The 16,686-nt window shown below is 36.8% G+C and overlaps 1 protein-coding gene across 11 annotated transcripts in view; it reads left to right on the forward strand.

Annotated features, from left to right (window-relative positions):
• psd3l (pleckstrin and Sec7 domain containing 3, like) overlaps nt 1–16,686 on the forward strand; it is a 243,279-nt gene that overhangs the window by 157,244 nt on the left and 69,349 nt on the right. For 4 of the 11 annotated variants that reach the window (XR_012386108.1, XR_012386110.1, XR_012386111.1 and 1 more), the window contains one exon: nt 8,142–11,721. The exons of the other annotated variants lie outside the window; for them this stretch is intronic. The gene's annotated coding sequence lies outside the window, so the exon portion shown is untranslated. Of the gene's footprint in view, nt 1–8,141; nt 11,722–16,686 lie in introns of those variants that run through there. 11 annotated transcript variants of the gene reach the window in all.

The following is a 16,686-nucleotide window of genomic DNA, read 5'->3' on the forward strand; positions in this document are numbered from 1 at the left end:
GCAGTTGGTGATTGTCTTCAGAAGCATTTTTTGTTGTGCTGGTTGAAAGTCTCTTCACAGTATAATAGTAATGATTATAGTAAATGATCTAAATGTATTTATATGTATTTTTATATTTTGGGTAAGGCATAAAACTAAAAAATGTTCATCCAATTAAATAGAGTCGGACTGTCATCTCTCATAATTCCGATTAGCAGGTCAGACTGTCTGTCAGCAAATGCAGATTTGAACAACTGCGCAGCCGTTTGTACGCAGCTCCGCCGACCGCTGTTGGTGCTGCGCGTTCACAAAAGAGGGTGCGCGCGCCCGCGAGATCGGTAAAAACCTGCTGAATCAAAACTTTTTAAAAACCTGACTCAATATTGGAGTTACCTTTGCACGCTGGGAAAAGGATGAAACAGTGGCTGAAGGATTTCTCTTAGAAAGGTAATGTTTTGTTTTAAAACTATTTTAGCTTCATGCAACTGATGTGATGTTGTTACAAACGGGTTATATCTTCACAGAAGTGTTGTTCAGCCACTAAAATCTTCCGATAAAAGATTGATAAGACTATTTTCAGTTTCATAGGGACCTTTTACAGCATCTTTAGTGTAGATTTTTGTTTAACAACAAAACACAAGTAAGTAGCACTATTCCGCCTAGTCTCTCCCTATATTGTTTACCATGCAACTCTAAATATTCACTCTGAAATATCATGTCAGTTTGGCTTGCACCCCCGCGGACAAGCACTAGTTGCTTTTAACACATGAGAGAGGGTTCTTTTGCTGTTCTAGAAGGCGTGGCTCTAGACGGCAGGGGAGGGACTGTGATTCAGAGATGTATGCTAAGCTGTTAGCATTGTGAAAGATCACCTACTGCAACTTTAACATTTAGATAGTTGCTTAGACAGTCCAGTCTATTGACATTATCGGGGGACAATGTAGCCAAGGGGTGCATCAAAGGCACGTACCAAAAACTATAGACTTCTTGCTAGCACTTTGGTCACACCATCTCTAAACATTTAATTCTAAACAACTTTGAGGGATACAGTCACCGCAAAGACTATAGAATACACATAGACTGCCTTAAAGAGACCGTCAGCGATGTCAGGCGTTTGCGCTTGTTGCTTGGAAACACACACATACAGACACACACACAGACAACGCATGCTGTACAGCGCACCCGGTGAGCGACTCCCTTCAGATTCATCAAACGCACGATTGCGTTCATCAAATTTGCTTAAACTAGGCGTTCTAAAGTATGTTTGTATTTTGCAAGCAAGGATTCTGACACAGCAACGTGAAGCAGACGCTTTGCAAAAGTTGCGTGTAGGGTGAAACACGTCAAACTTAATGAAACATTTGAGGGCGCATGGAATCAATTTAAAGGCAGAGGAATGGGCTGTCTTTGACAGCTTGCGATATCATCTGCCACTTTCACAGAGTACATTTACATGGACACTAGTGGTGTCACAATTAATTGTTTCTTCGGTGCACCGCAATGCAGACGCGGACAATTTGGTATTGGTTCAGTAATAATCATAACCGGTTAATATGTACTGACGTCATTTATCTCATATGCGCTCTGTTGCGAGGGAGGTGAGCGCGGGTGTTTAAAACACTCCAGGCGCCAACTACTTAAAAACGCAGAAACTGTGCACAATTTCACTGCCTGTGTGTGTTTGTGTGTTCTGTACAGTCTTTCACTGGCACTTACAGCAGAAGCCCCTATTTCTCTGCGATTGAGTGAATGAAAGTAAACTCCGTTTCTCTCTCTGGCCCATTTCACCTGCTGGCGTGCACCTACTTTTCCTCTCGGCTGCTGGCGTGACTTCCTCCCCTCTCTTTCCCTTTTGGCTGTTACATCGATACTTCTGGATAAATGTCTGCATTCCTTCGGCTGTACCTGTGCATTGTCATGGGGCCTGACCAGATTTCATGTGGCGCGGGAATAAATTTCTGAATAAAGCGCGGGAGCGGTCGGTAACTCTTGTGTAATTTTAACAGGAGTGGGCGGTCTCACAATACCGCTCCGATATAGTGCTATTTGGTGCTGTCTATGTTTGTGTATGTGTGTGAATGAGAGACAGTGTGGTTCTGTGTGTGTGTGTGTGTGTGTTTATACAGACAGCTTGTCATAGCCGCCCCGCAAAATATAACACTGTGTATGGAAAGCATCGTCAATGCACCGTAATGCACCGAACTGAATCATTAGCATAATCGTAACCCGAACCATGAGACCAGTATAGGTTCACACCTCTTACCGACACAAATACTCAGATTTTCTAATTAATAATCTGATTAAGAGTCGACCATGTAAGCAGCGATTTTTGATTACCTTAAAGGACCACCCACCTTTTTTTTTTTATCAAATTCCATTAAAACAGCACTCTTCCAGCAGACCTTACTTCATATTTTCATCTAATAATTATCACGGGGGCTTGAACAATATGTTGCTGAATGAAAGTGAACTGCTTAACTGCTGTTTAAGTCTAAAGATTAAAAATGAAACACCCAAAATTGTATGAAACTCTGGAGGAAATGCTGGATAGCCTGGTGATGCGATATTAACTTACATATACCTAAACCTTCCCTCTAAAAGTGCTTCTTGGTCTTATCCATATTTCTTTGCACGTTAAACACACATCGGCCACAACAGGAAATTAAAAAAACTGCAACTGCGTTGATTGCGAGTTTATTTTAACACATCAAATATTTCAAATGAATTAACTAACATTTTGAAAGCTCTAGTTTAGAAATGTGTCGAAAAAATCTTCTCTTCGTTGAACAGATATTGGGAAAAAAAATAAACGGGGCTAATAATTCAGGAGGGCTAATGAATCTGACTTCAACTGTATGTATCTTGTTATTTTTTTCCAGTTGGCTTGAACCTTGTCCACTGTATTAATTCTACATAAGAGACACAACCTATCATGCTTATGACTTGATTAAACCTATCTTCATCCGAGTTTCTTTGCAATTCCTTGCATATTATGTTGATTTTTATGTAGTTGCTGTGACTTTTGACTGAACTTTTTCTGTTCTCAACAAACACTTTTACATTCATTGTTTTCCGGAACACGTTTCTTTGTTGCCTACAAGATATTGGTTTTCAAATCCACTATCTGTGCTAAAGCACCGCCAGTCCTGCCCTTTCGTGCAACTGGAACAGCTCTGGGCATGTAATCTAAAAACTCAATTATAACTGGGCAACCTATTTCATCACAAGGGGACGGAACACAAAAAATCCAAACTGGTCAGTTTGTGGTGTGAGTAGCATAATAGGAATCTAGTGTTTTGATTCAAGAGTGCCATTGGATCAACTTTAATGCCATTTAGTTACCCTCAGTGTGAAAGGGCCTTAATGAAATAGCTTAAAATAAAATGATCCCATAATTTATGTCATCCTGGGAGTATATAGCTATGTTTCCATCCAAAAATGTGAATGAACTTTATGCATAAAACTGCAATATCGCATAAAATGTGTGCAAATAAAGCACCGTTTCCATCCAATGAGTCAAAGAGAACAAAATATCCACCTCATACAGGAATTGAAAGGACTAGTCGTTCTCCAGCAAGCAGGCATGCAAGCTCAGCTTCAAACTTTGTTGTTTATAAGGAGAGACTTGAACCATGTCTAGAAATAGAGACTGTAGAGTCACTCTTTTTTTAATATCACTCTTTTGAGTACTTATGTCTATTGTTAGTAAGCATCCATGCACAACACTTCAACAACCACCCCAAACACTAGCAACTGCATAGCATCATGCATAAAATCTAGCTAGTGTCATGAGATTTTCACAGGCAAACAAAAAGCTAAAATCTAGTTTTAAGTTGACTACATGTTTGTCTTCTTATCTTGAATTTTAACTTCTGCATATTGTTGCACACGTTTATACAGTATTTATCAAAGAATTCATACATTTTGATCTGTCATTTACTGTAGTATTTGTTGGTCTAGTTCAGTTTGGGGCACTGTGCAATTAATTGAATTCCAATTTTAAGTTCGATTTTGGCCTCCAACAATTCTGAAAAAACATTAATTGAGATGAAACTATTATTGTGCCATGTCGAGCTTTCTTTTTTTCCCTTCTCTAAGCTCAGTTTTAAAGGGCACCTATGGTGAAAAATCTACTTTTCAAGCTGTTTGGACAGACATATGTGTAGGTATAGTGTATATGCTGTTATATTGGGCTGATATAAACACACCCAGTCATTTTTTTTCCAACTTAACATAAAAATGGTGGACCAATTGGAGCGGTTTTCAGACCGACCGCAACTTGATGTAGGAGTGCGATCCCCCCGCCCACCGAATTGATTGACAGCTGCGTATTAACATGTCCAGGTAGTCCTGTGTATAATCGTATCAACATAGGAGGACAGGCGCAAAGCAACCTGGATTAAATGGTCAGTCCAGTTTGATAGGATCATCAATCATCATCAAATGTGATCGAGAAGAGTGAGTTTTACAAGTTTAAAATGTTTTAAAGCAGTGCATGTGTGTAATGAATTACAGTGATTTACCTCAGATTTACTTCATCAGCACAGCCGCGTGTCAGAACAATTATGATAGAAGACAGTGGATATTTACCTGTATCCTGTCACATTTGTGTGCAAAAACAGTGCACTGTCTGTGTTTCTGCTCTGTATGTGTGTGTATCTGTGTGTGTGCGCGTGAACTTTGTAACGAAATTGTGTGTGACTCATCGTTGCAACTTAACACAACAAATGCATCAAATACTCATTGGTAAAGTTCTTACTGTAGTATTTCTCACAAACGCTACGTGAGATCTGCTTCCTTTAAGTCTGCTTGTTATCTGACGCAGCCGAGGGAGGAGATTAAGGCACGCAGAAAGGCATGTAGAAACAGTGGGCGTGGAGGACTAGCCTTAAAGGTGCAGTACGACAAAACTGCCACCCAGTGCAAAAATGTATAAAATAGAATCTTATAAAAGGAATAATAAAAGATCTGATGGGTGTTTTGAGCTGAAACTTTACAGACACATTCTGGAGACTCATAATAAATCTGAAAAAGGGGTAACCTAGGTGCACTTTAAATGAAAATCAGTAAAATCACATAACAAGATTTTTTGCATGGTTCAAATTGCAGGGACTTTTGCAAAAAACAACAGTGGCACCAACCACTGAGCTTCACGACATCACCCAACATAAGCTCCCTTGCATTGCTTTTCTCAACAGCATTTAAGCGCTCCTGCTCACGACACAATCTCCCGCAGCTGCTCCCCAATCAAGTGCTGCAAGAGAGAGAGAGGGAGGGAGGGAGTGAGAGACATTGCACACACTTCAAACACACCACTCATTCTGTTTCAACATCCATGCACATAAAAACTTACATACAGACAAATAAATCAATGACATTACATCCATGCAGGGATGAAATAATATTATTAGTCTATTGAATTGCTTTTCTTTTCTGCACTGAAAACCCTAATGTTGTCTTTACTTAAACAATTAAGTTGGCTGAACATAACTTAAAATTTAGCATTTTGGTCCTATCACTTAAAAATGAGTTAGTTTAACTTATGTACCACTTGAAAAAGGTAAGTTATTTTCAGAAATGTAGACTTGACTGTAAAGTTCTAATATGTGCAATCTTTTAAGTACAAGGTCTTTTTTTAAATTGGAAAACAAATGGCTTCAGGTATAAATATTCATCATAATGTGAATAAATGGCTACTTAGTGTTGCTTAAAATAAAAAAAAGTAATCTACTTAAGTATGAAGTTTAGTGAACTGAACAATTTAAGTATAGTCTACAAAACTGGCAAGTTAAATAAACTTAAATATGCAAGTTTTGGGAGACTCCATTACTCGGTTAAATTGAGGAAACTTAATTTAGTTCAGTCAACTTATTAGGATTTTCAGTGTGTAATTTGAAAGACTTTTTGTTAATCAATTATTTTTTTGTTCGTCCCATTCTTTGGTATTGAGAATTGTGAGATTTTGTGAACTTTGACATTTTTAGGTGTAATAGAAAATTATATAAGCACAAAAATATTAAAAATCAAAATATCAAAAACATTAAATATTTTTTTTAAATCTTCATTGCAATTTTGAGCAATAATTATCATGATTCAGATTTATATATTTTTTGCTTTTGTATTGAGAATTGTGAAATTTCGTGAACTTTGAAATTTAAGTGTAATAGTAATAAAATAGAATGTAATAGAAATTTAAGTGTAATATCAAATTATATAAGGAATTATACAGCTTAAGTCAGATTTATTAATATCCCTGAATTATTAGCCCCCCACCCCCCCCCCCCCCCCCAATTTCTGTTTAACAGAGAGAAGATTTTTTGTAACACATTTCTAAACACAATAGTTTTAATAACTAATTTCTTATAACCTTGCCGTGATGACACTAAATAATATTTTACTATATATTTTCCAAGACACTTCTATACAACTTAAAGTGACATTTAAAGGCTTAACTTAATTGGGTTAACTAGGCAGGTTTGGGTAATTAGGCATGTTATTGTATAACGATGGTTTGTTCTGTAGACTAACATAAAATATATACCTTAAAGGGGCTAATAATATTGACCTTTAAATGGTTTTTAAAAATTAAAAACTGCTTTTATTCTAGTCAAAATAAAACAAATAAGACTTTCTCCGGAAGAAAAAATATTATCAGACATACTGTGAAATTTTCCTTGCTTTGTTAAACATAAATTTGGTAATATTTAAAATTAAAAATAGAAATTTGAAAAAGGATTTAACAATTCTGATTTTAACTGTATATTTTTAACTTATATAAGCTAATATATACAGTGGGGGGAAAAGAATCCAACACTTGAAAAATATTCTAAAGCACTTGTTGACATGAAGTTGAACCAGATTTTGGTAAAAGCCCAAAAATACAAGCATAAAAATATATCAAAACAAAAAAAAAATCTGAAAAAAAGTGTGTGTAACAACAATGGAATGACACAAGGAGAAAGTACTGAACTACTGATATGTGTTTAATACTTTATATAAAAGCTTTTTTGGTGATGGCAGCCTCTCGTGTGGAGAATGAAGTCATGCAGGTGTATTTTTTACAGACTTCAACAGAGTTTAAAAAATCTTGACGGTTCTGTGGGTCTCATCTATCAAATGTGATCTTTATTTTGGATTTTCTTTTGAATTCAAGTCAGGCCATTCTACAGTCTGATTCTCTTTCTCTGAAACCATTGAGAGTTTATTTAGCTGTGTTTTGGATCATTTTAGATTTCATCTGCCTTTCTGCATCTTCCTTTCTTCATGTGTTCAATATTTTTTTCATTTGTGTCTTATTTTATTACACAGAACTTAATTTGTAAACTAATTATTATTGTTTTCTTTGCATATATAGATTTCTTTAGTAGTTACCAACATCTATCTAGTCAAACATTTTAGCCCTCCTTTGTATTTTTTTTTTATAGTTCCCAAACAATGTTTAACAGAGCAAGGAAATTTTCACAGTATGTCTGATAATATTTTTTCTTCTGGAGAAAGTTTTATTTGTTTTATTCAAGCTAGAATAAAAGCAGTTTTTAATTTTCTAAAAACCATTTTAAAGTCAAAATTGTTAGTCCCTTTCAGCTATTTTTTTAGTCTACAGCAGTGTTTCTCAAAGAGGGGTCGTGGGACAATAAAGGGGGGTTCCCTGGTGATTTCCAAAAAATCGATTTATTTTTATTAAACCACAAGATTTACCATATTTTATTCATAACCTACTGAAGAGAAAAAATATATACTATATAGTTACTATAATAGCTTATATTTCCCTGTTCCTGGAGATCTACCCTCCTACAGAGTTTAGCTCCAACCCTGATCAAATACACCTGAATCAATTAATAAGGACCTGAACAGCACTTGATAACTACAGGCAGGGTTGCAACTGAAATCTGCAGGAAAGTAGATCTCCAGGAACAGGGTTGAGCACCCCTGTTCTATTGGATTGCGACCCCTGGGGTACATTATATTAAATACACAGCAATAGCATCAGTTGCAGCGGATTGATTTTATAACACCAGGTTGAACTTTCTGGTCCATTTACAGCACTGTATCCATTAAAAAACAGAAACGAAGAATAGACTTGGGTTTATTGGTGTGTGTGCACCATTGTATGCAAGGTTTCTGTATTTATAACCACCTCAGAGGATATTGGGGGTCGCGAGTCACTGGCATTGTCATTTTGGGGGTCAGGGGCTGAAAAGTTTGGGAACCCCTGGTCTACAGAGTAAACCATCGTTATACAATAACTTGCCTAATTACCCTTACCTGCCTAGTCCACCTAATTAACATAGTTAAGCCTTTAAATGTCACTTTAAGCTGTGTAGAAGTGTCTTGAAAAATATCTAGTCAAATATTATTTACTGTCATCATGGCAAAGATAAAATAAATCCGTTATTAGAAATTAGTTGAGAACTGTTATCTTTAGAAATGTGTTGAAAAAATCTGTCTGTAAAAAAGAAATTCAGTTTTTTATAATCAAGCAGCACCAATTGAAGATACACTGTGGTAAGATGAACTGTTGAACTGTTGTCAGTGATTTACGGGAGTAATGTCCTAGTATACCAAAAACCCTTGAGAACTTTGCGATCTTTAAATTTGTTGGAAGTCTGGGCTTTAAAAAGGAGACACGGGTTACTGCTCGCCTCCGTGAAATCAGACACCAATCACTACCGCCACACACTTATGACGCTTCTATTCTTATCAGAACTATTTTCGCTGGACTCAACACAGTTAATGCTGAAGGTGTTTGCCAAGCTCAGGGTAAGACACAGCGACCTGAGATGAATTCAGTCGAAATATAAACCTCCTTCATTTTCACCAAATCGATTGCATTTCCATTTTAACCTAACAAATGTTTTGCCTTTAAAGTGTGCTGCTTGTGTCTTCGCCATAAGAGTCACCTGGGTTAATGAATTGTCCTTATTGCACTACTTAATTATCAATTTGAATTGTCTCTCTTGTTCAATAATTAGTACACATTCCTTTGGTGAGATTGATAACTGATCCAAATCATTTAGAGTGTTCTCTTTCTGGTTCAGAGCTAAGAATGCACACACACATGCTTACACACACACAAGCATCAAGTGATTCATTTGTTAGAGATAGTTTGTCTTCATTGCTTCATGCTTCAAGAATGATTATCTGATATCAGGTTTATAAACGCAGGCGATGTGACGCAGTTCATCGGTCTGAAAATAAAGTGTTAAATCAAAGGTCAAAAGATTAATAACTGTATAATAGATGGAAAATCGCAGTGGCTATCTTTAGGCAACTGCTACTTTACACAAACAGAGGAGAAAGCCTTTCAGCCTCTTCTTCCTCACAGAACACAATGCAGCCATGCTTTTAATCTCATTTCAGAGGCATGCTATTATATTTATAGAAAATACTGTGGCATAACTCTCCACAAAAAAGGCCGATTTTATTATGATGTCCAAATCTAATAATAAACTTAATAGACATGCACAGATTGCTTTTTCCTGACTTTTCTGTTTATTTTGGTAAGTGTGACCTGCCACTACAGAACATAGTCACTTTTATTCTGCAATCTAAATGGGATGCTGACAAGGGAGGTGCGGATATAATTGCAGGTTTATTGAGAATGGTCAGGTAAGCAACGGTCACATTCAGAAGAAAACAGATGTATGCAGGCTAGGGATAGGCCGATAGGCGATGCCATTGTCCATCGCTGATGGCCTATAGACAACACGATGCTGAGTCGGCATCGCCGATCCTCCGCCCTGCCGCCGTCGCATTCCCGCTCGCAAAAAATACACACTCAGGCTTACGTCTTAGTGTTAAAATGGCATTTTAAAACGAAAAGGATCCACATCCACATCGTGTTTTATCTTGCATTTCTGAACAGCCCTACGTCCACTGAAAACGCATAACACGTGACCACACAGACACAAGTGGTGCTCACTGCAGAGCCACACACACACACAGCCACACACTGTCATGGGCTCCTCTGAGCTCCAGAGATAGGGAGCAGTGCACGTCAGACAGTTTATCAAGTATGTACTGCTGGATTGCGTCTCACTATAGGTGTTAAACGTGATATTCAGACATCCCCCCCATTCCCCCGGCTTTTCACATGACGACAATGCCATTGTCCGTCGCACATGACATCGCCGAACCCTAATGCAGGCAAATCCAGAGTTGTAGTTAAATACACAGGTTAGTGGTCAGAAGGCAGGCAGCAGACAGGGATAAACAATAAAACAAAGCGAGGGTCTAAACGGGCTAGACAAAGCAGGGGAAATGTGTCGTAATGTTCAGAAACAGTATCACAAGATTTAGCAATGACGTGTTCATGTGTGCTGTGTATATAGCCTTTGTGTGCAATCAGGGGAATCTGGAACAGGTGTGTGTGAGCGGTGCATGACTGGAGTTTCTTGCGATCTGCATGTTACCTGCAGCCGCTCGATTGCTGGTGATCATAACATACACATTTTTTATGAGACATATGTATTATATAGATAAATGTACAAAACTGCTACAAGTGTTGGTTAAAATGACAGAGAGATGAAAGTGTGTTTTCTCTAGGTGGTTTGTCAAGCCCACTAACCTCAGAATTGCGGATGGTTTTTAAGTTGTCACGGTGTAGGAACTAAAAGGATAGTTCACCCAAAAATGACAATTTACTCACTATTTACTCGCCATCAAGTGGCTCCAAACCTTTATGAGTATTTGTTGAACACAAAATAAAATATTTTGAAAATGGAAGTCAATGGTTAGCAGTTTCCAGTTTAAAAACATCTTCTTTTGTATTTAACACAAGACACTCATTTGAAACAATTTGGAAAATTTGAAACAAGTAAAGTATGAGTAAATTTCCATTTTAGGGTGAACATGCCCCTTTCATTCTGCATTTCCACCAGGTTTCTCACTTTTGCATTGGGTTTATCCAGGAGGAGCGCTTTGCTTAATGTGCTGAACCCTTTTCTGAGAAATCTAAATGTGACCTTTAGCTGGTTGTTGAAGGTAACCCTGTCCAATGTTCCTGAAATATTGATATTCTTGTTAATGAGATGAATTGATGAAATAATCTTGGCTCATTCATCGGTCCACAGGGAGAGCTCCCATTACTTACTTCTTAATCTGTGTCAGATCCAGTCCAATGAATCACTCAATAACCCGCGTAATTAAAACAGTTTTTACCCAAAGATTTTTAAAAGTTTTTTTTTGTTTAAGGTTTCAGTTTCACTTTTGACAATTGTGAATTTGGCAGATGGTTCATTCAGAGCTACTGGACTTCTTCAGAAAGAAGGAAATGTATGCTTTTATTCAGCAATTATGCATTAAATGTATGAAAAGTGAAATATATTTATAACAATACAAAATATTTCTGTTTCAAAAAGGCAATTAAATGTTGTCCTTTCATTTCAAAAATAATAATATATATCACTGTTACATGTTTAAATTATTAAGATATTAAATGGATGAAATGTCAATCAGTAAGTCTCTAATGAAACTGGATAAAAAAGGAGGAGACAACTGCTGGCTAAGTGAAACAAAAAGTAAGTATTTATTAAACAGAGAATGTCAAACAACAAATACATTCATTCATTTTCTTGTTGGCTTAGTCCCTTTATTAATCTGGGGTTGCCACAGCGGAATGAACCGCCAACTTATCCAGCAAGTTTTTACGCAGCGACTGCCCTTCCAGGCGCAACCCATACAACGAATACAGGAAAATGTAATTTAAATGTAATTTTAAATAATCAAATTAAACAAAGAAAACAGGGGTGTTCCCAAAACAAAGAAATAAATATAACAAAATGATCTAACTAAACCCCAACCCACTAAACTAACTAACCAAAGAAAAATGCAGAAACAAAACTGTAATCTTCAGCATGTTGCTTAACTAAACTTCATAACTACTTCAAAACATAATTACACATGTGGCAACTCCTCAATAAACTAACTAACAAATAGAGATAGCTGCTCAAATTATTGGAGTTCTCGTAAAGTGCACACTGTTAACCATTAGCAAAACACGATCTCATATAATCCAATTCTCATAAAAGTTCATTCAACTTCTCAATAGATACTAAATTGAGCTGCACAAGCGTATCTAATGAATCAATCACTTAATTGAGAGAAAACTAGAACACAGCAACAGTAATGAAACAAAGCAAAACACAAATTAACAGGCCGGCCGACACAAGTGAGGAGTCTGGCTGTGAGCCAAGCCTTCCTGGAGAACAGCTCAAGCACACGGCTTTAATACTGTGCTGACCAGCACCTGATTGGCTCAGCGATTGACTCACGATGGTGATTGACAGCCCCTTCGACTAGTGGTTGCACAACTAAAACAGGACAGGATACACTTAGAAAGAGAGAGAAGAGAACGCGAAAAAGCAAACAAACAACAAAACACCACAAAACATACGTGAAACATAACATCACAGTATCTACAAAAATACCAATCAGCACAAATATTTCACTATTTATAATAGTAGGGTATCCGCATTGTCTTAAAATGTCTTCAATTGACTTAAATTGTGTCTTGTACAGTAGGTCTTAAAACATTATAAACCGGTCTTGATTTTCATTTATGTAAAGCTACCCAATTGATTTAACACACATCCAATCACCAGCAAATACACCCGAATAAAACTTCTGTTGTACATACATCAGTCAAACTTTATTTTGGTCCTTTGTTGAACTTAAGTTACACTGCATCTACATGCCAACTAATTCTCATTAGATTATAAGTAGACTGTTAGGTTGGGTTAGGGTTAATGTAAGTTGACATGTACTTGCAAAGTTTCCTATAGTCAGTTAAATGTTTGTTTAGCAGCAGTATCAACAGATATTAAGCAGACAGTTTAGTAAGACTCAAATAGACCATCAAAAATAAAGTGTAACCTATACATTGAGTGTTTTTTATGTTGTTAATTATGTTTAATAGTTATGTTACCATAAAATATATGTATATAACTAGGGTCTGCTTGTTTTGACATTATTATTTTAAAAATATAGCTAAGATATAACTAATTAGAACTATAAGCAAATCATATTAGATAGGGCAAGTACGTTTAGCCCTGTATAAGTCTAAAATGTTAATCTTCATGGTCTGAAAAAGGTCTTTAATAGTCTTAAATTTGACTTGAAACCCGCAGAAAGCCTGTGAGTAATGGCTACTGAAATTGTATTTTTCTTTAACAAATTCTGATATGGTGAGCATCGAGACAGGCGTACATGGCATTATTTCTGAGGTTGGAAGATTGTACACTCTCAGAAATAAAGGTATGCAGGCTGTCACTGGGCTGGTACCTTTTCAAAAGGTACATATTTCTACTTAAAGGGTCCATATTGGTACCTTAAAAGTGCATATTAAAAATGCTGCTAGTTCGGAAAAGAACTGACATTGCAATATTTTGTTTTGCTACGATATATATATATATATACATATATATATATATATATATATATATATATATATATATATATATATATATATATATATATATATATATATATGTATATATATAAATATATATATATATACACATACACATACATATATTGGGATATTAATATAATTACACTAGATAATTTGAATAGCTCTATATGGAAAGGCTTCGTTAATTTTGATAGACCACAATGATCAAGTGTTTTTCTATGCCATGCATCTGCATAAAGTAAAACTAATTATAAACAAAAATAAACAATTGAACAGTGCTTTATGATTTCTAACAGTATTCAATTACAGAAATTAAAGAACAACATGGTCATCGTTGTATAAATAATAAAAAAAAAAAATCTTATTTAATAATATCTTCATTATTTATCCTTTAATAACTCATATGATCCTGCGATGTGACTATTGCGGATACACATTGCGATATTGATGCTCAAACGATATATTGTTCAGCCCTAATTAAATAAACGCTGTATATTTTGCTGTCTGTAATAGTAAATTGTTTTCTTTCTGTTCACTAGGAGTATTTTTTTTATGTGAAAACCAAAATTGAATGAAGTCAGCCTCTGTAAGCAAGAGGAACCCAAGGATGGGCGTTTAGGCATTTCTCTGCAGCTTCTTAACTCTTAAAACAACCAGTAGATTACACATGGCTGAGATTAGGGCTGCATGATTCTGGCTAAAGTGAGAATCAAGATTCATTTTGATCAAGATCATGATTTTCTCTAGATTCTGTAGATGTAAAATAAAAGTTAATATGTTGACTTTCACAAAAGAGCACCAGTTTAAAGTGTTTTTAGTGTGTGCTGTGAAACGCATTCATCATCCATGGCATGTATATCGGTCGAAGCTGTTGGTGGTTTATTCTAAGCAGCAGTGCATTGACCTGTCTGTGTGTTTTTCTGCGCCGTATGCCACACAACACTGAGACGAGCTCAACTGCTGCGAGCGTTTCAACCTACACATGCATTTTCACACCATTTCATTGCTGAGGATATTTTTATAGACTGTACAGACACTCACACAGTCTCCTGGACATTTTTATTGTGTTTTGAGTATACGTTTAACAACAGCGGGGTGCTTCTGCTTCAACAGTGTCATTCTAAAAGTACCCAAAATGTAGTTTTGTATAGGCCAGACTGTCACAATTATCAATGTATGAAGTTATCATGCAATACATAGACATGATCTCAAAAATTTATGGTGATTCAATATATATTGGCCGTCATGTTTACATTAAAAATTAATGTCTGCAATATTTTAGCTGATTGAGCAGCCATCTCTATTATCCAACCCAGCCTCATTCTGAAAACATACCCCTGTATACATTTCTGTAGAGCACCAAATACGTCCCGGGAGGCTAGTTGTTTTGCAGTTTTTTTTTACGCGAGTCCACCAGAGATGGTAATGTATGCTTTTTCTCAAATTTCTCTCGAGCGTCAAGCGATTTCTGTCTTGTGTAAATCCACCAGAGGTCGCTGTTGACTGACTGACTGACAATTAACTGACCTACCCTCCTTTTTAGAACCCAACTGATAGTGTTTTCAAAAGCACCGATTGACCAGCTCCTACCACTTTCCTAAATCCAGCCAACTGTGTTTTCTAAAACAATCCAGAATAAGAAAAGCCCTTGCGGCAGCCTTTTGTTTTAAAAAGCGTACCTCTGTATACATTTCTGTAGAGCACCAAATATGTCCCGGGAGGCACGTGTTTTTTTGCAGTTTTTGTTTACGCGAGTCCACTAGAGATGCATGCTTTTTCTCAAATTTCTCTTGAGCGTCATTTCTGTCTCGCCTAAATCCAACAGAGGCCGCTGTCGACTGACTGACTGACCGATCAACTGACTTACCCGCCTCTTTTCTTGAACCCAACCGATAGTGTTTTCAACAGCACCGATTGACCAGCTCCTACCACTTTCCTAAATCCAGCCAACTGTGTTTTCTAAAACAATCCAGAAAAAGAAAATCCCTTGCGGCAGCCTTTTTTAAAAAAAAAGTGTACCTCTGTATACATTACTGTAGATCAGCAAATACGTCCCGGGAGGCACGTTTTGTTTTGCAGTTTTTGTTTACGCGAGTCCACTAGAGATGCATGCTTTTTCTCAAATTTCTCTTGAGCGTCATTTCTGTCTTGCGTAAATCCACCAGAGGCCGCTGTCGACTGACTAACTGACTGACTCACTGACCGATCAACTGACCCACCCTCCTTTTTTCTTGAACCCAACCGATCGTGTTTTCAACAGCACCGATTGATCAGCGTCCTATCCACTTCCATAAATCCAGCCCACTGTTATCTAAAACAATCCAGAAAAAGAAAAGCCCTTGCGGCAGCCTTTTTAAAAAAAGTGTACCTCTGTATACATTACTGTAGAGCTGCAAATACGTCCCAGGAGGCAAGTTTTTTTTTTTGCAGTTTTTGTGTACGCAAGTCCACCAGCGATCGTTATGTATGCTTTTTCTCAAATTTCTCTTGACCGTCATTTCTGTCTCGCAGAAATCCACCAGAGCCTGCTGTTGACTGACTGACTGACTTACTGACCGATCAACTGACCCACCCTCCTCCTTTCTTGAACCCAACCGATAGTGTTTTCAAAAGCAATGATTGACCAGCGTCCTATCCACTTTCCTAAATTCAGCCAACTGTGTTTTCTAAAACAATCCAGAAAAAGAAAAGCCCTTGCGGCAGACTTTTTTTTTTTTTTTAAAGCAGAGGAGCTGTGATCATGTTTCAGTTCACGTCAAACATCAAATAAAAAAAGTAGTTTTTTTTTTAACTCTTCACATGACTTATAAAATTACAATAATATAACTTAGCGCTATTATTTTTATGACAATATATTGCATAGGCGAAATAATTCATCGTGACAGGCTTAGTTTTGAATCTTTTCAGTTCATCAATGGTCAATTAGAACCAAAGATCTGAGTTTCATGTGTGTTTGCCCATTAACCTGTGGGTCACACTGAGCTGTACCGCTTTAATGAGGGTATAAAATGGGTCAGTTTTATGGTCAGCAGGTAAATAAACAGACCCTGTAAAGATTTCATTCAATCAGAGTACATTTACACATTACATCTGTAAAGTCATCAAAGTGTCCACAGAATGATGGTTGCGAGCATTCACCGTGTCATGAGAAGTTGCCTGTGTGCAGTCATTTTTCTGTCCTCACCAAGCAAATAATGTGTCAAGTAACAAAATAAAAAAGCTTTTACAAATATCTACATTTTGCATCAGTGATATTTCTGTGCTCTACCCAACAAAATGAAAATGAGTCATGTGAG

Source organism: Danio rerio, chromosome 10 (assembly GCF_049306965.1).
Source record: "Danio rerio strain Tuebingen ecotype United States chromosome 10, GRCz12tu, whole genome shotgun sequence".
NCBI lineage: Eukaryota > Metazoa > Chordata > Actinopteri > Cypriniformes > Danionidae > Danio > Danio rerio.